Consider the following 25250-nt stretch of genomic DNA (forward strand, 5'->3'; position numbering starts at 1 on the left):
GAAGTGTTTATAATAGTAAGCCAACTCTGCAACCATTATGAATACCAATGTCCCCATACCATTTAAAAACTATTGTTTCTGCCTGTGTCAAAGAGTCACTGTCATCTGTGTTTCCTTTCAATCCACCAAAGGTGAAATTGTTAGTTATTGTGATGTTACTGCATGCCAGGCATTATCCACCTCACATTTTGTATCAACTGTCAACCTAGATTCTCTTTAGGTAGAAAGCAGAGCCTGAGACAAGGGTTTGCATGTAGGTCGTTTGTTTTAGGAAGTGATGTCAGGGAGTAGAGTTGGAGGTCTTGGAGGAGGAAAGGAAGCCAATATAAGAGTATGCTATCAACTATCACCTTTATGGATAACTGGGACTCAGTACTGCTGTGACCCATTGATGAACTCTACATTCCTCAGAATTATCCTCCTAAGAGGCAGGGAGGGAGCACTGAATCCTGAATCCCTGCCAGTTAAGGATTGCTCCATGAGGTTATCTCCCTGCATTTGCATGTTTACACTCATGAATTATGGCTTTCCACAGACATCTCAAACATGGCTCAGAGAGGTGAGGGCAGAAAACAAGGATATGAATTTCAGTGGAGACAAGATACTTTTGGATTAGTCATGTGTGAAGGTGGTTGTCACAGCAAAGACTGGGGATAAAGGTGGGCCAAGAGGATATAAGGGGGCAAAAGGTGCCCTTTTCATCACCTTGTCCCTTTTTGTCCTTTTTCCTCATTTTAATTCTTTGTAGGTGCCAAATAATGTTGGATATCTTGCACTGGCCTCCTAACTTTCAAGTGGCTGAACTTTCTACCATTAGATTTACACTGTTTGCTTTAGGTTATAATAGTCAGCATTCAGTAGGAATATTTGAGTGTATTGGGAAGGAGATCAAAACACATCAAGAACAGGGGCTTGTATACATGATTGGGCAGATTGGGACCAGACTGTGTAAATGTTTTCACTTTTCCTAGGAAAATGAGAAAAATAAAGGCAATAGAGTTATTTATTCATGAAGTGAGAAATGAACAATTTAAAAGACCTGTACTTATCTTGAGATCATATCCTTAAGTATTTTGGGGGAGCCATGTCTGTTTTGAAAGATGAAATGATGTAAGCAAATATTTTCTAAAAAGCATTTTATATGACAAAATAGAAATTTGGAAACTGCAAGTCTGTCTCTTTGTTTTTCTTATCTTTAAAAATGTACTGGTCTGCAAGATCCCTAATTTGGACAATCCCTAATCTAGAGCATGGAGTCCCATCAGAGAGCAGGCCTGGAATTGGTCCCCAGGAAAAGGAAGAACTGGATAATTAGAGGTTGCTCTGGGAACAGTAAAGACTTGGCTATGAGAGAGAGAGAGAGAGAGAGAGAGAGAGAGAGAGAGAGAGATCTTGTCCACCTTGTGTCCATGGCTAGCACTGGAGCCAGAATGGTAGATGTACAAGAGAGGATGGGCCTAGAGTAATTCTGATGGAGATAGAGAACACTTCTTTTTCTCTTGGCTCAGCAAAAAAGCTATCAAGGTGCTAAAGAAAATCTCATTTCTTACCCAGCTGGGTGGCTGTGATCAGCAAAAGACTGAGATGGGCTAGAGAAATTGATGTCTATCTATATTTCAGTACCAGCTGGCTTTGTGGTTGAGTGAAAGACCTGGCCCTCAGACTAGGACTTCCAACACTGTGTTGAATAACAGTGGTGGGAGTGGGACATCCTTGTGTGTTCCTGACCCTAGGGGGAAAGCTCTCAGTTTTTCCCCATTGAGGATGATATTAACGGTGGGTCTTTTGTATATGGCTTTTATAATCTTGAGGTATGATCCTTCTATCCCTACTTTCTTGAGCGTTTTTATCAAGAAAGGATATATTTTGTCAAATGCTTCCTCTGCATCTGTTGAGAAGATGTTTCTTTTATTTTAACGAAGGAATTTTAATAATCTTTCTTTTGTTAGTGTGATGTATCACATTGATTGATTTGCAGATATTGAACCAACCCAGCATCACAGGTATAAATCCCACTTGATATTTGGTGAATAATTCTTTTAATGTACTGTTGGATCCATTTTGCTAGTACCAGAGAAATTGGTCTGTAGTTCTTCTTTGTAGGGGGGTCTTTGCCTGGTTTTGGAATCAAGGTAATGCTGGCCTCACAGAACGAGTTTGGAAGTTTTCCTTCCATTTCTGTTTTTTGGAACAACTTCAAAAGAATAAACTCTAACTCTTGTTTAAATGGTTAGTCGAGTTCTCCTGGAAAGCCATCCAGCCCTGGATTGTCATTTTGGGGAGAGTTTTGACTACTTATTCAATTTCTTTGCTGGTTACAGGTCTGTTCAAATTTTCTATTTCTTCCCATTTCAGGTTTCTTCCTGTTAAACATAGAAACATAGTTTCTATGTTTCTGGGAATTTGTCCATTTATTCCAGATTGTCCAATTTGTTGGCATATAATTGCTCATAATATTCTTTTATTATTGTTTCTATTTCTGTGGTGTTGGTTGTGATCTCTCCTCTTTCATGTGTAATTTTATTCATTTAGGTCCTTTACTTTTTCTTTTTGTCCAATCTGGCTAGGGATTTATCAATTTTGTTAATTCTTCCAAAGAGCCAGCTCCTGGTTTCATTGATCTGTTCTACTGTTTGTTTTTAATTTCAATACCATTGATTTCTGCTCTAACCTTCTATTCTTTGTTTTTAAAATTTTTAAAAACGTTTTTTATTTATTTTTGAGATACAGAGAGACAGAGCATGAGCAGGGGAGGGGCAGAGAGAGAGGGAGACACAGAATCTGAAGCAGGATCTAGGCTCTGAGCTGTCAGCACAGAGCCCAATGCGGGGCTTGAACTCACAGAGTGTGAGATCATGATCTGAGCCGAAGCTGGACACTCAACCGACGGAGCCACCCAGGTGCCCCTGCTCTAACCTTTATTATTTCCCTTCTTTTGCTGGTTTGGGCTTTTTTTGCTGTTCTTTTCCCAGTTCAATTTGGTGTAAGGTTAGGTTGTGTATTTGAGACCTTTCATCCTTCTTTAGGAAGGCCTGGATTGCTATATACTTGCTTTTTAGTACTGCCTTTGCTGCATCCCAGAGGTTTTTGACTGTTGTGTTTTCATCTTTATTGGCTTCCATGTACTTTTTAATTTCCTCTTTAATTTAGCAGTTAACCCATTCATTCTTTAGTAGGGCATTCTTTAATCTTCCAGTATTCCTGGTCTTTCTAAATTTTTTCTTGTGGTTGATTTTAAGTTTCATAACATTGTGGTCTGAAAATATGCATGGTATGACTTGATCTTTTTGTACTTGTTGAGGGATGATTTTTATGTAATCTATTCTGGAGAATGTTCCAAGTATACTTGAGAAGAATGTGTATTCTGCTGCTTTAGGATTGAATGTTCTGAATATATCTGTTAAGTCCATCTAGTCCAGTGTGTCATTCAAAGCCCTCGTTTCCTTGTTAGCATGATAGATGGCTCTCCATCCCCTTTCAATTTGCAGGTGTCTTTAGGTCTAAAATGAGTCTCTCTAACAATAAGCTACATATAGATGGGTCTTGTTTTCTTACCCATTCTGATACCTTATGTCTTTTGATTGGAGTGTTTAGTCCACTGATACTTAGAGTGAATACAGAAAGATATGAATTTAGTGCCATTGTGTTGCCTGAAGGGTTGGTGTTTCTGGTGATGTTCTCTAGTCCTTTCTAGTCTTTGTTGCTTTTGGTCTTTTTTGTTTTGTGTTATCTTTTCTCCACTCAAGGAGTTCCCCTTAAAATTTCTTGCAAGGCTGGTTTAGTGGTCACAAACTCCTTTAGTTTTTGTTTGTCTGGGAAACTCTCTATCTCTGCTTCCATTTTGAATAGCAACCTTGCTGGAAAAGTAATCTTGGCTGTATATTTTTCTGACTCAACACATTGAATATACCCTGCCACTCCTTTCTGGCCTGCCTAATTTCTGTGGATAGGTCTGCTGCAAACCTAATCTATCTTCCCTTATCAGTTAAGGAATTTTTTCTCTTGCTGCTTTCATAATTCTTTCCTTGTCTGTGTATTTTGTGAATTTGACCATGCTATGCCTTGGTGATGGTCAGTTTTTGTTGAATCTAATGGGAGTCTCTGTGCTCCTTGGGTTTTGATGTTTGTGTCCTTCCCCAGATTAGGAAAATTTTCTGTTATAGTTTGCTCATGTAAGTCTTCTTCCCTCTTTCCTCTCTCTTCATCTTCTGGGACTCCTATGATTCAGATGTTATTCCTTTTTTAAAAAGTCACTGAGTTCTCTAAGTCTTGTATCATGCTCTTTTGCCTTTGTTTCCCTCTTTTATTCTGCTTCATTATTCTCCATAATTTTATCTTCTAAATTGCTGATTTGTTGCTCTGCTTCATCCGCCCTTGCTGTTGTGGAAATTATTCAAGATTGCATCTCAGTTATAGCATTTTTAATTTTGGTATGACTAGATTTTATTTCTTTTATCTCCACAGAAAGGGATTCTCTGGTGTCTTCTAAGCTTTTATTCAACCCCAGCTAGTAGTATTATTATCGTGGTTCTAGTTCAGATATCTTACTTTTATTTGTGTGAGTTAAGTCCCTGGCTGTCATTTCTTCCTGTTCTTTCTTTTTGGGTGAATTCCTTTGTTTTGTCATTTTGGAGGAAGAAAAAAAAATAAAATAAAAATTAAAATTAAGAAATTAAAATCAAAACAAAAAATCAAATAAAGGAAGCTATATCCTAGGTGTGTTTTGGTGTGCTTGTTGAAAGAAGCTTGATAGAATAGAAAAAAAAAAAAAAAGAGAGAAAGGAAAGAAATAAAGTTAAGAAAAAATTTAATAATTAAAAACAATTTTTAAAATTTATATAATAAAATTGAATAAAATAAAATAAAGAAAATGAAATAGAAGAGTAAATTTAAAAAAAAGTAAAAAAAAAAAAAGTTTCTCTTTCTGTATCCAAGAAAGAGCAAGAAGAGAAATCAAGAAAAAAGAAAACAATTTAAGTAAAAACAGAAGCAAAGAAAATGAACAAATAAGTGACCAGCAAACAGAATGAAACCTGAATGAAGTTACATCCATTTTCCCCTAGAATTGGAACTATGAAGCCTTCTATAATCTGTACACTAAGCAGGTGGAGTGACTTATGCTCATCTTCTGGGGGATGTGCTTGGAAGGCTCAGTTGGGCAGTCTCCATTCTCCACTAGGTGGCGCTGCTTAGCTTACTGGGGTGGATCAGTGTGTGTGCATGCATGCGGGGAGAGGTGGAAATGGCTTTACCCAGCTCCCTAGTCTCTGGTGCAGGAACTTCACACTCTTACCCGCGATCAAGCATCCCTCCTTTGGCTCAGGCCTCTGTCCACTCCCCACCTCTACCCTGTCTGTGTCCAAGCTGTCCGCCTGCAAAGCAGCACTTCCCTCCAGAGTTTTATCTCAGATGGGGTTGTGTTTCAAAATCCCACACTTCAGAGACCCCTGTGCTGGACCTGTGCTGACTCTCTGGGGGAGGGTCTCACTGAGCAATGGCTGGTGCCAGCTTGCCCAAGAAAAATGGTTTGGTGCTGACCTACCTGCATTTCAGAGATGAGACAAGTTCAGACTCTCCATGCTACTTTCCCATCTTAACTCCTTCCTCAGAAGTCACACACTTTAGGGGCACCTAGGTAGCTCAGTTGGTTGAGCATCTGAATCTTGATCTCAGCTCAGGTCATTATCTCATGGTTTGTAAGTTCGAGACCCATGCCAGGCTCTGTGCTGACAGTGGGGGCCCTCCTTGGGATTCTTTCTCTCTCTTCCTCTTTCTCTGTCCTTCTCTGGGTGGCTCTCTTTCTTTCTCAAAATAAATAAATAAACTTAAAAAAAAAGAATTCACACATTTTAGGTTAATCATCTTCCCAATGTTTAACATTTTTATTACCAATGGATTTACAGCTTACTGACCTTTAAATTAGCTATACTTTCTTGTTTGCTTTTAATTTTTTAAAATAATATGGATAAATTATTTTTTCTGGCTTAAAAAAAGTTTCCTATAAAAAAGTTTTCCTAAAGATTGCAAAAACAGTTGTTATATTTTGGGAATTTTAGCATTTCTCACAATGTCAAGTACATTAAGAAAGCTTTCATATTTAGAAAGGGAACTGAAAAAAAAGAGAATCTACCTTATAATTCTTTCTTCTATTTTATTGAGTTTAACTTTTGACACGTTTTATCTGATATGTCTCATTTCTCAGATATCACAATCAGTAGTTTCTCTTCTCTGAAGCTTAGTTTTTATTTTGCCATTAAGCTTCTTCAAACAGATTGGTATGATTTTTCAATTTTTAAAATCCTAGATTATCTGTCTTTATCTCCAAGTTATCTATGAGTATTGCAAACACAGATAAGCTTTTTTTCCCCACACAATTCAGATGATGGAGAAATGCAAAGCCGATGGAAAGATAAGGAAGAGTATGTGACACACAAAAGGTACAAGGCAGAAAGAACAAGTTTATCAGAATCTCAGCCTTAGATCATTCATGTGAAAATGTTCTCAATTTAAAAATACAGAAGTGTCTTCTCAACATCAAATTCTTTGTTTTCTGTCGTGTATAGTAGTTTTGATAACAAAATGTTTCTTGGATCGAACAAAAGAAATCCCCATCAAATAATTTTGTTTTCTTTATTAATCTAGTTTTTTGCCTTAAAAAATAATTATAAGTGAAACAACCTTTGGTCTTTGTAGGCAAAGATGCCTCAGACATTGAGAAACTGTAGATACTTTACAATAAAAAGAATTACTGATAATGGACACTTACAGGTTTTGCTTCTATGAAGAACCTTGACTAAGATTTTGGTAATGAAAGAGGTTCTAGAGGAACAGAATTTTAAGAATGGATTTTCTGAATTGGTTCTGGGTTTATGGAATTGATTCTCCAATCTGATTAGATTTAAGGATGCTAATGATTCTATTTCTAGTAGTAAAGGGAACATAGCATAGTCCATGCTATGATCTGGCTTTTGAGATATACAAAATAGCTCCATTGTCCACTCCTAATCACTCACAATAAACAAGAATCTGGATGCCTGTGTATATGATACTTCCAAACATTTTTGTTAAACTAATGAATATAATGAGATTTGTTGTTTGCTCCTATTGTCACTGGACAAAGTGGGGAAAGAAAAGAATGAGCTCAGAGATTTGAAGCTCAGCTCATGTGCCACATAAGTAACCTGAAAACTTCTATATGTACCCAGAAGGAGACATTTATCTTCTGTAGCTGCAGGGCTGAAATTGCTGAAAGTCAAATCCAGGATCTTATCTTGTAACTGACTGAATTACAAGGAAAATGGAACTCCTAGATTTGCAGTTTGTCTACTGTTAAAGTGATGGCATTGTTAGGGAAGAAATGGGATCTTAAAAGTTGGAATGGGAATATGTGGGAAGACCCTGATAAAGCTGGGGATATTGGGTAAACTCTAGTAAGTTTTATCAGTGGAAGCAGCTTCTCCACTCCCCATAGAAGTGGCCTGTCTACCCATTTGAGGGAATTAAGCTTGCATTGCCTGAGGAAATGGTAATGGACTCCCCTGATACAGTGGCCATTCAAGACAATGCTGTTGCCCTCACTGTTTTTTTGTTTCACAACCTGTAACTAGACCTCAAGTCCCAGCAGGTCTCTAAAGGTGAAGTACAAAGTATGACCTATGAGGAGGTGCACTACACTCCAAAAAAACTACTTGAATTTCCTAATTGGAATGAACAGAAACCTGGAAGACATGTGGGAGAACAGATATGAAGGGTGTGGAATAATGGTGGAAGGAAAAATATGTTGGATCAGGGGAATTTATTGATATGGGCTCACAAACAGATTCTGCATTTAATGTTCTGCAGAACAGGGAATTAGAAGGGGCTCCAACTGTTTGTAAGATTGGCTGGCTGAAACACAAACCAAAAGGTGGCCACAATGAGCAAGTTAGAAATGCTGGGCCTGCCCTTGGTCTTATGTAGAGGAAGGGAATCAAAGGCTTAGGGAAATTGGAATGTTATAGTGGACTTGTCATGTAAGACCTACTCACCCACACAGGGAGGGTCCAGAAGACACATCTTTCTCCCTATGAGAAATATATTTGTAAGGGAGACCAGAATCCTAATGAACTCTGTGATCATTCTTCTATGTAGGCCACCTTACAGTGGGAACTGTGGTCACTGAATTGAGATACCTAAATGCAATGGGAATCACTGAATCTCAGGATGCAGGGGCTGGGTGGTGGCATGCAATACCAAAGGCAAGGTGAACATGGCTGTCATCACGGACAACAGCATCAAAGCAGCAATCAGAACAATGTGACTCACACCCAGACCTATGGAATTGCCTAAGTACAACTAGAAGAAGAGGTCTACTAAGTTCCTACTTGGTTTGTATATGCAAACAAGTTATAGGTCAAGTGAACAAAGGTTTAATCTGAATTGTATAAATGGAGTCATGGCCCCTCAATAAATTCTGACTTAAGCCAGCTTACAAACCCAGAACCCCTTGAAGGAGGGGAGGCCAGGTTCCCTTGAGGAAAGATGCTGCTACACTGTCAAAGACTTATATTGTTAATCTTTCTCTTAGTATTTCCAAACGGGACTTATGAGCTTTTACCAGGGTAACTATGAATTAAGGAAAAGTAAAATAATCAGACCTTTCAGGGACTACTGGACACTGGCTCTGAATCAGCACTGATTTCAAGAGACCCAAAAGATCATGGTAGCCTATCAGAGTAGGGAGTTATGGAGTTCAGGTAATCAATGGAGTTTTAGCTCAGGTCCACCTCACTGTAGGTCCAATGGGTCCCCAAACCCATTGTGGTTATTTCCCCAGTTCCAGAACCATGAATAGAGCAGACATAATCAGCAGCTGGTAGAATCCCTCACTGGTTCCCTGACATATGAAGTGAGGGCCATTATGGTAAAAAGATCAAGTGGAAGCTATAGAACTGCCTCTACCTAGGAAAATAGTAAAGCAAATGCAATATCACATTCATGGAGGGATTGCAGAGATTAGTGCCACCATCAAGGACTTGAAAGTTGCAGGGATGGTTACCCTATCACATCCTCATTCAACTCACTTATTTGGCCTGGGTCTTAGAGAATGACAGTGGAATATCATAAGCTTAACCAGGTGGTGACTCCAGTTGCAGCTGCTGTACCAGATGTGGTTTCATTTCTCTAGCAAGTGAACCACATGTCCTGGTACCTGGTATGCAGCTATTGATATGGCAAATTCTTTTTCCTCTATACCTGATAACATAGACCACCAGGAGCAGTTTGCTTTCAGCTGCCAAGGCCAGTGATACACCTTCCTGAGGGGTGTATCAATTCTCCAGCATCATGTCATAATTTGCCTTTCTCTTCCACAAGACATCATACTGTTCCATTACATTGATAACATGCTGATTGGAACTAGTGAATAAGTAGCAACTACTCTGTATTTATTGGTGAGATATTTGTGTGTCAAAGAGTAGAAAATAAATCTGACAAAATTTCAGAAGACTTCTACCTCAGTGAAATATCTAGGGTTCAGTGGTGTGGGGCATGTTAAAACATCTTTTCTATGGTGAAGGATAAATTGTTGCATCTGGCCCCTCCTGCAGCCATAAGAGGCACAGTTCTTAGTAAGCATCTTTGGATTTTGGAGACATGTTTCTCATTTGGGTGTGTTACTCTGGCCCACTTACCAAGTGACCTGAAAAGCCTCTGGTTTTGAGCGAGGCCCAGAACAAGGAAAGGCTCTGCAATAAATCCAGGCTGCCATGCAAGCTGTTTTGCTGGTGCAGACAGATGATCCAACAGATCCAGTTGTGCTTGAACTGTCAGTGGCAGATAGGGATGCTGTTTGGAGCCATTGAGAGCTCTCCATAGGTGAATCACAGCACAGATTTTTAGGATTTTTTAAACGAAGGCCTACCATCTTTCTTTTGAGAAAGAGCTCTTGGCTTGCTATCTGGGATTTTATAGAGACTGAACACTGATCTATGAGCTACTGAGTTACCATATGACCTAAGCTGCCAATCATAAACTTGGTGTTATCTGACCCACCATGCTATAAATTTAGGCATGCACAGCAACACTCCATCATCAAGTGAAGATGGTACATACATGATTGGGCCCAAGCTGGTCCTTAAGTGAATGGCCCACTCAAATGCCCATGGCCTGCACTATTGCGACACTGCCTTGTCTCTCCCAGCCTTCACTTATCACCTCATGGGGAAGTTCCTACTTAATTGACAAAGAGAAGACTCAGACCATTTTTATGGGTGATTCTGCATGATAAGCAGACTTTACCCTAAAGTGGACAGCCCTTTTGTGGGACATTTCTGAAGCACCGTGGTGAAGGGAGATCCTCCCAGTGGACAGAACTTTGAGTAGTGCACTGGTTGTACACTTTGCATTGAAGAAGAAATGGCCAGATGTGTAATTACATACCAATTCATCGACTGTGGCTACTGGTTTGGCTGAATGGTCTGGGACTTGAAAGGAACATGATTGGAAAATTGGTGGCGAGGAAATTTGGGGAATAGGTATGTGAATATACCTACCTAAATGGGCAAAAAACTTGAATATATTTATGTCCCATGTGACTGTTTACCAAAGGGTGACTTTAGTAGAGGAGAGTTTTAACAATTAAGTGGATACCAGTCAGTTTTTTCCCAGCTCCCCCTATCATCACCTAATGGGTTCATGAATTATGTGGCCTTGGTGGGAATGATAGAGGTTATGCATATACTCAGCAACATAGACTCGTATTCACTAGACTGACCTGACTATGGAACTGCTGAGTGCCCAATATGCCAGCAGCAGAGACCAAAACCAAGTCTCCCTACTATGACACTATTCCCTGGAGTGATCAGCTCTTACCTGGGCAGGTTGATTACATTGGACTGCTTCCATCATGGAAGGGCAGCATTTTATTCTTATTGGAGTACACACTTGCTCTGGATATGAATTTTCTTTCCCTGCATAAAATGCTTCTGCCAACTTTATCATCCATGGACTTACAGAATGCTTTATCCACTGTCATGGTATTCCACACAGCATTGTTTCTGATCAAGGAACTCAATTCATAGCAAATGAAGTGTGGCAATGGGCTCATGCACATGGAATTCATTGGTCTGAGCATGTTCTCCATCATCTGGAAGCAGCTGGCTTGATAGAACAATGAAACAGCCATTTGAAGACTCAGTTACAGCACCAGCTATGTGGCAAAACCTTCATAAAAATTGACCAAAATGAAAAAAGTAGAGCTTTTATAGGACATATTCATTATCATGAAGCAATGAAATTAGAAATAAGCATAAAAAGGGGACTAACAAATCATAACTACTTAGAAATAAGAACCACAGTCCTAGATAACACCAGAATCAGAGAGGATGTATAAAAAAAATTACTATCTAGAAACAAAAAAATGGAGAATTACTGAAATGGAAAACCAACAAAAAAAGCAGAAGACCAAAGAATCTCACCAGTGAATTAGAGAAAAACCATCTGAACATAATAATGCCAGAAAGGCATTGGATTAAATTTATCAGTGATTCTTTTTTTTTTTTTAATTTATATTCAAGTTAGTTAACATACAGTGTAGTCTTAGCTTCAGGAGTAGAACCTAGTGATTCATCTCTTACATATGACACTCAGTGCTCATCTTGAAAAGTGCCCTCCTTAATGCCCATCACCCATTGAACCCACCCCCCTGACCACCCCACCACAGCAACCTTCAGTTTGTTCTCAGTATTTAAGTTTCTTATGTTAATATAAATAGAAAGAAGAAAACTCTGGAATATGAAAATGACTAAAAACCAACAGCAAATATTACCCTAAAGTGAAAGGCACTAAGACAATTTCAGTTACAGTAAAAAACTGGAGAGAAGGATGCCTACAATCACCATTATTATTTAATGTCATTTTGAAGGTGTTAACAAATGTAGTAAGGTACGAAAATGAAATAATAGGCATAAGTATTGGAAGAATAGGTAAAATCACCTCTTCTTGTTACTAATAAGATTATACCAAGACAATCTGAGGAATCATGGGGAAAAACTTACTGGATTTAATAAATAAATTTGGATGCAAGATAATTATATAAAAAAACAAGAAATTTTACCTACTCTGACAAGTAATGGAAATGGAAAAATTATATCATTTAAAATAACATTAAAAGTGACAAAATTATTTAATAGTAAAGACACAGAATCTATATAAAGAGACCTGAGATATCTTACTAAAAGACATAAGATCTGAATAAATGGAGAGACACCTTATGTTTTTGGATGGGTAATATAATAAAAATAATAAATCTCCCAAATTGATTATAAAAATTGCCATTTCAATTTAAATTCTTAGTGGGGTTTTTCTTAGAACTGGATGCAAATACCTTAAATTCCATATGGTAAAATGCTTAAGAATAACTAAGATTATTATGAGGAAGGAGAACAATGAGGCATGACTTGCCTCCTATACAATATATACAAAAAAGCTTTTATAATAAAATCAATATGGCATTTATATAAGAATAGACAAGTAGGTCAGTGGAACAGAATTAACAGTGCAGAATTTGTTGGACAACATAGGAATTTAACGTAAGACAAGTGAGGTAGTTCAATTCAGAGGAAGAATAATGTACTCTTTCATAAATGATGCTGACATAACTGCATATCCATCTGGAAGAAAAAAATGGATTCCATTCTTATATCAAAAACAAAAATAAATTCCAGATGGATTAAAGACAATTGTAAAAAAAATAGAGCTGCAAGAAAATGTAGAGTTAGAGAGATTCTACCAACCAAGATTGGAAACCCAGAAGTAATAAAAGACTTACTTAGCTATGTAAAAATGTAAAGTTTTTGGATAGAAAACGTTTCCATATACAAAGTCTATAGATTAATAATAGACCCGGGAAAATATTTGTAATGCAGATGTCAAAGAGTCAATTTCTATAATATACAAACAGCTCTAACAAATTGTTGAAAGACTTACCAATCATCAGAAAACTAAGCAGTGTGTTTGGAAAGACCCTTTATAGAATGAACAGTAAAAGACTATATGAAAAGATGCTCAAATTCATCAGTAATCAGGAAAATGCAAAGTAAAACAATGAAGTACCAGTTTACACCTATTAGGCAAGGAACTCTTAAACTCATTCTTTTCAGGTGTGTGTGTATGACACTTATACTTATGAAAATGTAAAGTGTTATATTTGGAAAGTAACTGGGACAATCTATCAAAATTTAAACTATCACACACCCTTTGAGAATGAGCATCACACTTCCAGGAATTTACTGCATAAAAACAAATGTACACAATTCATGAAGGCATATATGTTTGCTAATTGCAGTATTGTTTGAGTGGCCAAGAACTGGAAAAAAAAGTGAATTTCTTGTCGATAGGGATGTGACTGAATAAATAATGATACAGCCATACAATGAAATATTGTGCAACCATAAAAAAAATTAGAGTCACATCAAATGACTTGGAATTATTTCTCTAAGGAAATGTTTGAGTGAATAGTGCAAGAGGCAGAAAACTGCAATAGAGCAAATGATGCTAGAAAAAAGTCTTGTGAATATGAATGTGCTTGTGAGCATGCTCGTGCACAGTGTGCATGTGTGAGTGTGTATGTAGGATTATCTGACTGTGAAGGAAAGTACAGAAAAACACCCATACATTTTTTTTTAAGTAGGCTTCACACCCAGCATGGAGCCCAACATGGGGCTTGAACTCATGCCCTTGAGATCAACATTGGAATTGAGATCAACAGTTGGGTGCTTAATGCACTGAGCCACCCTGGTGCCCCAACTCCCATACATTTTTAAACGCAGCTTATGTGGGGCATGGGGAATGGGGAATGGGGTGTGAGATGCAGAGAAGGTGAGGAGGGGGCCAGGAAAAGGTATCAAGGAAAGATGGCATATATATTATTTTCCTAATTGTGTAAAATTATCTAAGATTCAGTGGCAACAGATCAAAGTGAGGACACAGTTCTGATATGCACGAGTGTCATATGCATATGTATGTAAAATGTAAATGCTTTCCCATGAAACAAAATGCAATGAATAGTGAAGAAACTTCTGAAGAAAATGTTACAACTCTTTGAAAAGACCACCGGACTGTATGATCCATAAAGGCAGGTACCAGATGATCATTTTATCTCCAACATGTAGTATGAGGGTGACATTTGGTTTTTGTTGGATAATATTGTTGAATAAAATGAAAAAAATTGTAACTACCATTATTTTTGCCTCTCCAGTTGGTAATGATTAAAAATTACAATATTTAGAGATATGGGCATGCATGGAAGGGGATGATGGACGTGTAAATCTGCTGATTACTTCTGAAGGGTGAGTTCTTCCAGACTTTCAAGGAATGAAAAATTCCCATGATATGTAATCTCCAGAGTTTAAAAAATCTATTCACTAACTTTATGAAACTCCTTTTAGGAGCCCTTTCTTATAAGTCCTGCTGTTTTCCTTCATGCCCTTTACCATAATTTTTAACTTTATTTAAAAGATCTATATACTGAACTATACTGTACTATATTCTATATTGTGCTATATCATTGTATATTATTCAATACTATACTATACTATACTATACTCAGAGAGATGAAATCACCATTCATTCATTTATTTCTTCCTTCATTAAAAATTCATGGAGGGGTGCCTGGGTGGCTCAGTCAGTAGAGCATGAGACTCTTGATCTCAGGGTCATAAGTTCAAGCCCCATGTTGGGCATAGAGCCCTTACTATGTGACATGCCTTATTCTAGGTGTTTACATATATTATCTCATTTAGTTTATGGTTAACTCACACCCAGTGCTGTACTGATCTATATTAGAACTAAAACAAAAGGAAAAATCAGTAATACCAACCCTATTTTGTTCATCATGGATCTCTTTGCATTAATTTTATTTAAAAATATTGCATTAAAATGTTATTTATCTTGATTATTCTGCTTTTTGGTACCCCTTTAAATTTTGTGTCTGAGGCAAATGCCTCGCTCACCTCCCCCTGGTCTTAGCTCTGCTTATAATCCTGTGAGGTAGGTATTATCCTAATCATGTTACAGAAAAAGAAATTTCAGCTCAGGGATATTAGCTAACTTGCCCAAGTTTACAAAACTAATAAGTAGGAAAATGATAATTTAGATCCAGTTCTATGTGACTTTATGCCACTACAGGAAAAGTCCTTTAAAATCTAGAAAATGCTATTTAGTATTGCCACTCTAAAGCTTATTTATACTCTGTGTGTTTTGTTTAGAATCAAATGCTCCTATAATTTAGAGACCCTCATTTTCTTTGTATGGCACGGCATTATATACAGATAGGAGTGTGATTAATGTCAATTACATATGTATCATCTACAGTGTGCTTCCACACATATTAGCTGTTTGTTCTTCACAAGCCAGTGAAATAGAATAGATGGATATATTTCTCCATTTATTGGATGAGGAAGCTGAGGTTTACCAGGAATCAATGACTTACAGAATTCCACACTTACCTTCCTTTTTAAAAATTTTGTTATCGTAACAAGTCAATAGGTGGGTAAAGTGATTATCCTCATGCTATTTTTGGAGAAACTGGGGCCAGAGAGATGTGCCTTGCCTGAGGTCACAGAGCTGCAAGTGGAGAGGGAGATTTGGATGCAGGTCTCTCTGGCTCCAGAGCCCAAAGGCCCATCTCCACCATCTACCTGGTATTAGCTGAAGAATTGGGCAGTGTGGCTGAAGGAGGAGGGGAGTTCTGACTCCTGCTCCCCTTGTCTTCCAGACAGATGAGAAGGTGAGTGTGTGTCATTCTGGGGCTGTGGGGAGCCACCATGGACAGGGAGTAGTGTTTGTTGGGGAGTGTACTGAGGGGTAGAGAACCCATCCTGGCCATGCTAACTCCTAGCAGGAAACACTTTTGTTTATTCAGCCAGGCTGTGGGCAGAGGGTAGAAGTGTGGGGTACCCACTGGCACAAGCTGGAGATGGTGATTAAGGGCAGAGGGTAAATAATTGCCCCGGTTACTTGGGTGTGCACCTGGGATGATGGGTCAGCTCTAGAATATTCTGGGATGGTATATAGTCTCTGCAATGTTTTTTTAAAATTTTTTTTTTTATTTTTGGATGCTAATAATGGCAGGGGTCTCCACAGTTCTAGAGTGGGAAACCCTAGGAACAAACTTAGTACATTAAATCAACAGTGAGATGATACTGTAAGAGTCTGAACCTTCATGGAGATCCATGTCAACCTGTTATTCATAATCACAGAACCCCCTGACACATAGCAGGTCTGAGGAACTTCCTGTGGATTAGTACTCTCTGGAAACTTCTCAGAGACAACTTAGAGCTGGAATGGGGTGTTTATTCTAAGTGTGCACAGTATTATCATCACCCGCATCAAGAATCCCTCCACCAGGGAGGAGGAAAGAATGTGTCTTGTCTTTGCCCACATCTTTCAAGTTGTGTGGTGTGTGAAGCTCCAGACCAGTAGAGGGCACTCCTGCCAGTTGGCAAACCACTCACTTGTTGACATGCCCCATGAATCTAAGAGGAGTTATTTCATGAATACCAGCCCTAGTCTCATGAAGGTCAGCAATGTGACACTATCTTTGGGCACAGATCTAACTAGAGTTTGAAGAGGGAAATCACCACAACAACCTCCTCTGTGGTCTGTGTCCAATTTTACTCTTCCAAACTCATTCTGTAAACCATAGCTAGAATGATCTTGGTCTACTTCAACGTTTTCTCTTCCCACTTTCCCTTAGATAAAATCCAAACCAGAATGGCTCTTTACAAATATTTACAACCCCATTTCTTACAGCTCTCATCCTCATATGTTATGATTCAACAATTTGGAGCCATTTTCAAAAACCTGAATTCACTGACCTGTCTCTTCAAGAGCTGTGCATGGGTTATATTTTCTGCCTAGGTTCTCTGTCCCCGGGACACCTTTTGCTTGGCTAACTTCTCGTCAACTCCTAGGTTAGATGTTATATTGTCTGGAAAACCTTCTCTGTCCCCTAAGATGGGATGATGGGAGCTTCTCACATGTTCCCATGCCCCCTGCCTTGCCCAGGTGTGGCACTCCTGTGTCATAATCATGCGTTTCTCTGACCCCTCCACTCAACTGTAAACTCTGGGGTCTTCCAAACCACCGGTCTTCATGTTCCTTGGTTACCTCTCCTCTGGTGCTCCTACCGTATTTCAGTTGCTTACTCTCACGAGTATCCCTTACGGCTTTTTACCCTATACCTTCTGCATAGTAGAACTCACCTGAGACTATTCAGTGAGTGAAATGTTTATTAAACAATTTGTTCTACAGCATCTTCCTAATGTGTCATTCATATCTCCAATTGTTATGATGTAGGTCCTTGGACACCACTCTCAGAGATTCTGTTAGATATGGGGTGGGGCCCAAGAGTGTATTTTAACAGATTTCTAGGTGACTCTTATGCATATTGAAAAGTAAGAACAACTGTTCTCATTTTGTTAATGATGGAGAAAATCCTTCTGTGTTTGTTGCCACCAACACAGTCAAACCCCCATCCAACAATCTCTTAGACTATGGATCTCCTTCAGTAGAGGGTGAATGTGATCTGGTGGCCTCTCCAGGACAATTTCTCCATTCTGTCTGATCCTCCTCACTGGAGACCCCATCCTCCAAAGAGAAATGCCCTTGCATTTAGCAGACGGTTCCCATCAGGTATGGGCATGACCATGGAGAAAGGGGCTTTGTTCTTTTAGGGAGAAGGGCCTCCTTTGGTGGGAGCCAGCCTATTGGCTAACATGTTGACTCTCCGTCTCCAGATTATTTCTCCCTGTGTGTGCTAAGCACTTTGTAAATGTGATAATGAGGGGTCCAATTTGCTGTGCTTACAGATAAAACAGGGAAGCTGAGCGGCAGGGTTCTCTGGGAAAGCAAATATCTTGCTCATATTATTCCCTCATTTCCCCCTGCCTTTGCTACCCGCCCCTCAGCTTGAACTAATCAGGCCACTAGCACTTTATAATGAATGTTAATAAACGCCTAATGGATAGTCTTGAACAAATAAGCCTTAAGGGCTAGAGCAAAACCTGGGCTCCCCATCTCTGTGCTCCTTGGGAAGTAGGCCCCTGCTGGGAGCCAGGACAGGTGAAATGACTCAGAAGCTCCTCAGGCACCTGAGGCCAGAGTCTGGGCCATGGGAACGATATGACCGATATGACTGTCCCTTTCTTTGCTCAGCCTTAGAGGATATGCCAGTATAGCCAAGGCTCTTGTATTGGCCAGACCTTAGTTTGGAGAGACAGAAAAACAGCTGCCCCTCCATGTGCGACCACCTCCCCTGCCCACCCCCATGTCACCTGATAACAGGAGTTGGGAGAGGGAAGTGTCAAACTCACCCTCCCCCACCCAGGCTCTCTTTTGTGCTCGCAGAATAATCGAGTTTCAAAGAAGAGAACAGATGGATTGCATTTTCCTAACTTTTAGCTGGTTCCAATGTGCAAACGGTTAAGATCATAATGTTAACATTTTCTCGATGTTTTATGTGCATATAAAATATTCCTGAAGAATGTGCTTTTGAATGCAAAGTTTGATCCAATTACAATTTTATAGAGTTTATAAAAACATAAAAAGTATGTTTTCTGGGTGTCTGAGACCCTTTTGGCCTTTACAGTAAACTTGGAAGCTTGCAGGGAAACATAATTGCCACCATGTCAGAGAGGGCCCTATGGAGCTTAAAATGATGAGCCCATTATGTAAATATGGAAACATCCCATAGTCTCTTGGGGTGAATGAGATACTGATGAATGGAATTAAAAACAATCCTGTGGTCTGGGATCAGATTGGAAATGGTTGTTGTTTTCTGTCTTTGAAGAGCCGTTTAAAAAAAAAAAAAAGGAAAAAGAATCTTGCAAACTTAACTTCTGTGGTTTAGAAAACATAAGGTGGCTCCGTGCAAAATCAGGCAGCTTCCCCATTCATGGGGCAGAAGAAACAGCCCCATAGCAAAAAGCACAGCCAGAAGACCCTTTTCAGCATGAACTCAAATGTCTGCAGAACGTGCAGAAAGCTTCCACTTGAGGACGAAGTGTAAGGGGATGCTCCTGGGAATAGAGACAAGCTCTTTCCAGTCTCATTGTCACTGTACCTGGGCAAATAACTCCAGCAATCTGAGCCTTGACACTTTGCTTGTAAAAAGAAAAGGTTGGGTTTGAGGATCTCTCTTCAAGCTCCAAACGCTGTGATTACTTACCACCGCACCCCCGCCCCAAAGTAATTACAAGCTGTTGGGATACATGAGACAATCAGCAGCAGCATGTCTGGAGGAGGAGTCCATTAACGAATGTCCAAAACTGAGTCCCCAATCAGAAGGCTTGGTTCCTGGAAAATATAGTTGCATAACAATCCTGTGTCTGAGTTGATTTGCTTGCTGTATTTTCTGGTTCCGTATGTAAGTAGTTCATAACGTTTCCAGACTGTTCCCATTCTGAGATGTTGATTAGGAAATCTCTTGATACCCATAGTGAGAGCATGCACAAGATTGTAAAGAATAGTTTTGTTAAGCAAATGTGGACTGGATTTTGTTCCAGGGACTGGTCCAGCTCCAGCAGCTTCCCTGTGGCATTCAGGTGCCTTACGAGGGTGAGAATTTTTCCAATGCAAACATCTGGGGCAGGTCTTCTAGCTCTGGAGAAAACCAAGGTCATCTAATGAGAATTGCCCTCAGTGTATGGATCTGAGTCTATATCATTTATTAGTAATAGTTGCAGCTTTCAGAAAGAAATCTAGATAATGTCATGCCTTGTACATAAGGAAAATGTATGAAGCTTAGAGAGGTCAAGAGACTTGGGCAAAGTCACACAGAATCTCTCTGCCGTTTTGATATAATACTGTTGGCATCTTCCACATCCATATGGGGCATTTGAGGAACCCCATATAACTGGAAATCAATGAAGGAGGGAGAGTATGTGAGTTTCATAGTGCTGCCATTAGAAATTGTCATCAACTTGGTGGCTTAAAACAATGGAAATTTATTCTTTCACAGATCTGAAGGTGAGAAGTCTGAAATCAAGGTATCAGCAAGGCCGTGCTCCCTCTGAAGACTCTAGGAAGGAATCCTTCCTTATCTCTTCCAGCAAGCATGGCCCCAAGCATTCCTTGGCTTAGGCAGTATAACTCAACCTCTGTCCACCCCTGTTTTCACATGGCTGCCTTCTCTGTCTCTGTGTGAGTATTCTTTTCTTCTTCTAAGGATATTAGTCATTGGATTTAGGGACCACCCTAATCCATTACAGTCCCATTTCTATGCTTAACTCATTATGTCAGGCTATTTCCAATAAGGTCACATTCTGAGGTTCTGGGTCAATAAGAATTTTGGGGAACAGTATTCAACCCACTATAAGTGAGTGGTAGGAAAGGAAGTCTGAGAGAAGAGCAGGATCCTAGCTATTTCTGGGACATGCCAAGTGCATTCTCTCCTCACAGCTTTTGTACTAGATGTCTTTCCCCAGACATCAGTGTGGCATGCTCCCTCACTTCCTTCAGATCATGTCCTTCCTCACTTCATTCAAGCCTTCTTGATGAGGTCGAGTCTTATAGGCCACTTGTAACAATTTTATTAGCTTTTATTCTATGAGATGAGGAGAACTTTGAAGATTTTGAGCAAAAGAGTCCCATGATCTGACATGTTTTGTAAGATTCATTTTGGTTGGAAAATTGGCTATAGGAGGTTAGGGTAAAAGGAGAGAGAGAGAATGATATGGTTTCTCTGTAGATTAGGGGAAAGATGCTCAGAGTTGGAAGTGGTGGGAATGTAGGATGTGATTAGATTCTAAATATATTTTGAAGATATAGTTGGAGTTTTGGTCATTAGTGTTTGAGATGCCTATAGACATCCAAATGGAGATGTTGATTAAGCAGCTGGATTTATAAGTCTGGAATTAAGGGGGAGAGGTATGCATTAGAGATAAATATTTGGGAGTCACAGCAGTTAGATGGTATTTAAAGCCATGTCACAAGAGGAGCTTACCTGAGGGGTCAAATGAAGATAAAGGAAAAAGAAATCTGAGGTTTGTGTGTTGGGAATCTGCATCATTTCGAGGTTAGAAATATGAGGAGGGTTCAGCAAAGGAAACAGACTACGTGACCAGTGAGAGACGATGAGAACAAGAGAAAGGGGTGCCCTGCAAGCCAGGTGGAGGAAGGTTTCAAAATGGAGGGAGTCCAGGACAGTGGGGGTCGGTGCTGACCAGGGGTGGATCCAGAGCTGCCTTGACCATCAGCAGTCTCACTGCACTCACCAGTGAGGTTAGGGGCCATGTGACCTAACACTGCACAATGAGACCAGAGGGGAAGTTGGCTGAGGGGATCAGGTGAAAATGTGTACTCATGTCTAGAAAGGACTAGCCAGAAGACAGACACTCTTTCTCTTTGTGGAGATGACACATGGATGAGCAGAGCCCAGGCCTGTGGAGGGGTTCCTTTTCCGTCTGAGCACAGAGAAGCTAACTTGCTCTCTCCTTTCACCTCCAAGACTTCTCTGAGGAAGGAGGCCAGAGCAGAGGGTAACCCAGACCTGATAATTTTGTCTCCTACATTTTGAGCATCATTGCATGGCTACAGCTTCCCTTCTGGTGTCTGTCCCAGTCTCCTCCAGTCTCGAGCATCCAACCAGCTCATGTCCTCATTCACAGACACTCCATTCCTGCCTTGGTAGGACTTGCTCCTCAGAACCTCTTTGCAGTTTAAGAAGGGGGTTCCTGAAGTTGGAAAAATCTTGCCACAACATTGATATCAGAATGGAAGATTCCTAGGCCTCCAGGTGGCCCCCAGGAGATTCATTCTGGAGCTGACAGGTTCATCCAAGGGGCCTCAAACACATCACCCAGAGGGAGCAAGCCACTTCATTTTCTTCAGACCTTTCTGTCTCCCAGGCAGACTCCCCCGGGGTTCTTCAGACCAAAGTACTTCACAGGAAGCTAGAAAAGGAGTTCTTGGAAACATACAGAGGCCAACTACGTGGGGGTGAGCAAGAGGTAAAAGATTTTTGCTCCAAAGGGAGGAAGCTTAGTGGAGGATGCTTTCATTTAGCCTGTGATGACAAGATAAGGAATTAATAGCTTTAAGTTGCATTGAGGAACGCAGAGATAACAGTGGGCGATAAACCTCCCAACCAGATGGTGCTCCAGACAACACGGGAGGGTCCCTGGGCTCCAGCCCAGCTTCCCTCAGAGTTACAAGAGTTTTAGAGCATTCACAAGGCCAGCTCATGGCCTTGGGAGTGTGTGGAAAATAACAAAGCAACCTGTAGAGACCTGGAAAAGAAACGCATGCAATAAGGAAGGTTCTGTTCCAGCCTAGGGAAGCACAGGGGTAAGCCAAGACTGACCTTGTGCAGGAGATTTGCTTATACCCTTCAGGAGACTAAAAACTTCCCAGGTTCCACACTAAGAATCCAGGATCCCCCAAAGTGAATTTACAGGGAAGTGACACAATTTATTAGAAGTCTAATAAATTAGGGCACTTGGGTGGCTCAGTCGGTTAAGTGTCTAACTCTGGATTTCAGCTCAGGTCATGATCTCACAGTTATAAGATCAGCCCCGAGTCTGGCTCTGTGCTGGGCACGGAGCCTGCTTAAGATTCCTAATCTCCCTCTCCTTTTGCCCTTCACCTTCTCTCTCTCTCAAAAAAAAAAAAAAAAAAAAAAAAAAAAAAGGAAAGTCTGTGGAATTGCACACTTGGTCTTGATATTTATGGGATCAGTGGGAAAAAGGAAGATGGAGAGAGTTCTGCTCTCTGAAGCTGGACATGTGCAGCCTCCAATTCAACTGTCTTATGAGCAGAACTTAGCAAAAGTGTGTACCTTCTCTCTAGAAGCAAGGATGGGGAGTCCATTTTGGACTGCTCAGTAATTTTAGGAGACAAATTCTGGCCACCATGGCACTCACTCTTGTGATTCATTTCTCCTATCTAGAATGGATCATATTGTCTAAACGTCAGGCCTATCCTTTGCACCCCACCAAAAAAAGAAAAGAAAAAAGAAAGGAAGAGCCAAACCAATGCAGCAAGTGGATTTACAGGATGCATTTGGGCAGCAGCCAGTGTCTCAAGAAGCTGTCAAAGCAAGTGTCTCCACGGCACAGAGCAGACCCTGTTGGGGCCAGAGTGACTCACCAGCATTCTTTTTCACCTATTGTTCTGGGAGAGGGAAGCTCCCTACTCCAGATGCTCTTTCTTACTCTCTTGATCAGATTCAGGCTCCCATTCCCCAACCATCAACCATCACCCCCACCTGAGTCTTCCTTCATCACTACTATTCTGTCCTCTGTTCTCATCACCCCCACCTCTGGGAGGTGATGAGAACAGAGAGGCATCTTCCTTTCTCTCACTCTGTCCATTAACTCTTCTGAGGCCCACCCCAAAAACCCCACGCTGAGCTCTGGAACACTAGGGTAATTTGAACCTGCATCTGTGGACAGCTTCGTCTGTGTTTACAGATAGAAGACAAGCTGCAAGAAACAGGATTGGATTTGTTATTTGTAAGTCAAACCAGCTGTGATCTCCTGTCTGTGGCTGCTTCCTTTGCAAATGCCAAATGTCACTTGTGGTTGGAGACACTTTTCTTCCCAGGGAGTTGTTTTCCCCTCCTGTAGCCAGCTCTCCTCCTGTGCCTCTTCCTCTGCCAGCTGCTCTTCTGCAAGGTGTGTGGAGCCAGCCTGTGTCCCACCCCCAGCTGGCTCCTGAGAGAATTCTATGGCTCAGGAGTTCCAGCACCTTTTGGAAGTCTGCTTAGCTGGGGGGGAGTGGGGTACTGGGCTGGATTAGACTAACTCCTTTCCAGAGTCTTTCTTTCCCCTCCACATTTTAGAAGTCAACTTGAAGTGTATCTCCATGGAGTTCTAAACTAAGAATCACTTTGGGGAAAAAAAAAAAGAAACACTTGGCCTAACTTACTACCCCCCTAGGAGGGAGCATCACAGTGAGTTTATATGTGTTTGGGGACAACTGCATTTCAAATTGGTAATATTTAAATCATCAACAAAAAGAAACTTTTACATTTAAGTTGGTCAGTATCCATCCTTTGGATGCAAGCTTCTTGGGAACAGGGACATGGTCATGTTATCTAGGGAGTTCCATATACAGATCTCCATTCAGCATTTGTTGAATACCTACCAGGTACTCAGCTTATGCTGTTAAAGAGCACACAATCTACAAGGTAGAAGAAAAGTATATAGCCATGGGAAAAGGTTTGTTTTATTCCCTTGCACTATTAACCAAGGGCTAGTTGAGGCTTATTGGCATACAATGCAATGGGAGTTTAGTGTGGGGAATGATATTAGGCTGGGGGTGATCAGGGAAGGTTTCATGGAGGAGGGAGGGCTTAAACTGAGGCCCAAAGGAGTGACTCCATGTTTATAATAAAGGGATGTGTTGGAGCACCTGGGTGGCTCAGTTGGTTAAGTGTCTGACTTTGGCTCAGGTCATGATCTCACATTTCGTGAGTTGAAGACCTGTGTGGGGCTCTGTGTTGACAGCACGGAGCCTGGAGCCTGCTTTGGATTCTGTTTCTCCCTCTCTCCCTGCCCCTCCCCTGCTCGCACTCTCTCTCTCAAAACAAACAAACAAACAAACAAACAAACATTAAAAAAAAGATGTGGAAAAATGGGGTTGGGGAGTGTGGTTAAATTTCAACAACTAGCTCCCCTCAACCTTGCATAAAAAGACATAATTAACAGTGTTGGCCAATTTCCATGGTGTAAATATACCCAGCATGGCTAATTTCATGGCCAATTTCAAGGTACTAATGTGAAGTCACTGAACTATGAGCCAGGAAAACATGCATAGTAGAACACCATTAAGTAGCACTTTTGCCATACAGATACAATAAAAGTAAATCATGATGTGAATAAAATGCAGTAAAATAATTAGGAAGTGATGGGTTTTGAGCATTTAGTACCTTTGCTTTTTTTAAAAAAAATTTTTAATGTTTATTTTTGACAGAGAGAGAGAGAGAGAGAGAGACAGAGCATGAGCAGGGGAGGGGCAGAGAGGGAGGGAAACAGAATCAGAAGCAGGCTCCAGGCTCCGAGCTTCTAGCACAGAGCCCAATGCGGGGCTTGAACTCACAGACTGCGAGATCATGACCTGAGCCGAAGTCAGACGCTCGACTGACTGAGGCACCCAGGCACCCCTACCTTTGCTTTTAACTTCAAGTTTATATAACTTACTTTTTTAAAATGTTTATTTATTTATTTTGACAGAGAGAGAGATAGAGAGTGAGCAAGTGGGGGAAGGGG

General features: G+C 40.4%; 1 long non-coding RNA gene across 1 annotated transcript in view; it reads right to left on the reverse strand.

Annotated features, from left to right (window-relative positions):
* The window catches only part of LOC122237901, a 34448-nt gene that overhangs the window by 3341 nt on the left and 5857 nt on the right, over positions 1-25250 (reverse strand). The window contains exon 2 of the long non-coding RNA XR_006216640.1: positions 10852-11202. This is a non-coding gene — a long non-coding RNA (uncharacterized LOC122237901). The remainder of the gene's footprint in view (positions 1-10851; positions 11203-25250) is intronic.

Source organism: Panthera tigris, chromosome B1, assembly GCF_018350195.1.
Source record: "Panthera tigris isolate Pti1 chromosome B1, P.tigris_Pti1_mat1.1, whole genome shotgun sequence".
Classification (NCBI taxonomy): domain Eukaryota; kingdom Metazoa; phylum Chordata; class Mammalia; order Carnivora; family Felidae; genus Panthera; species Panthera tigris.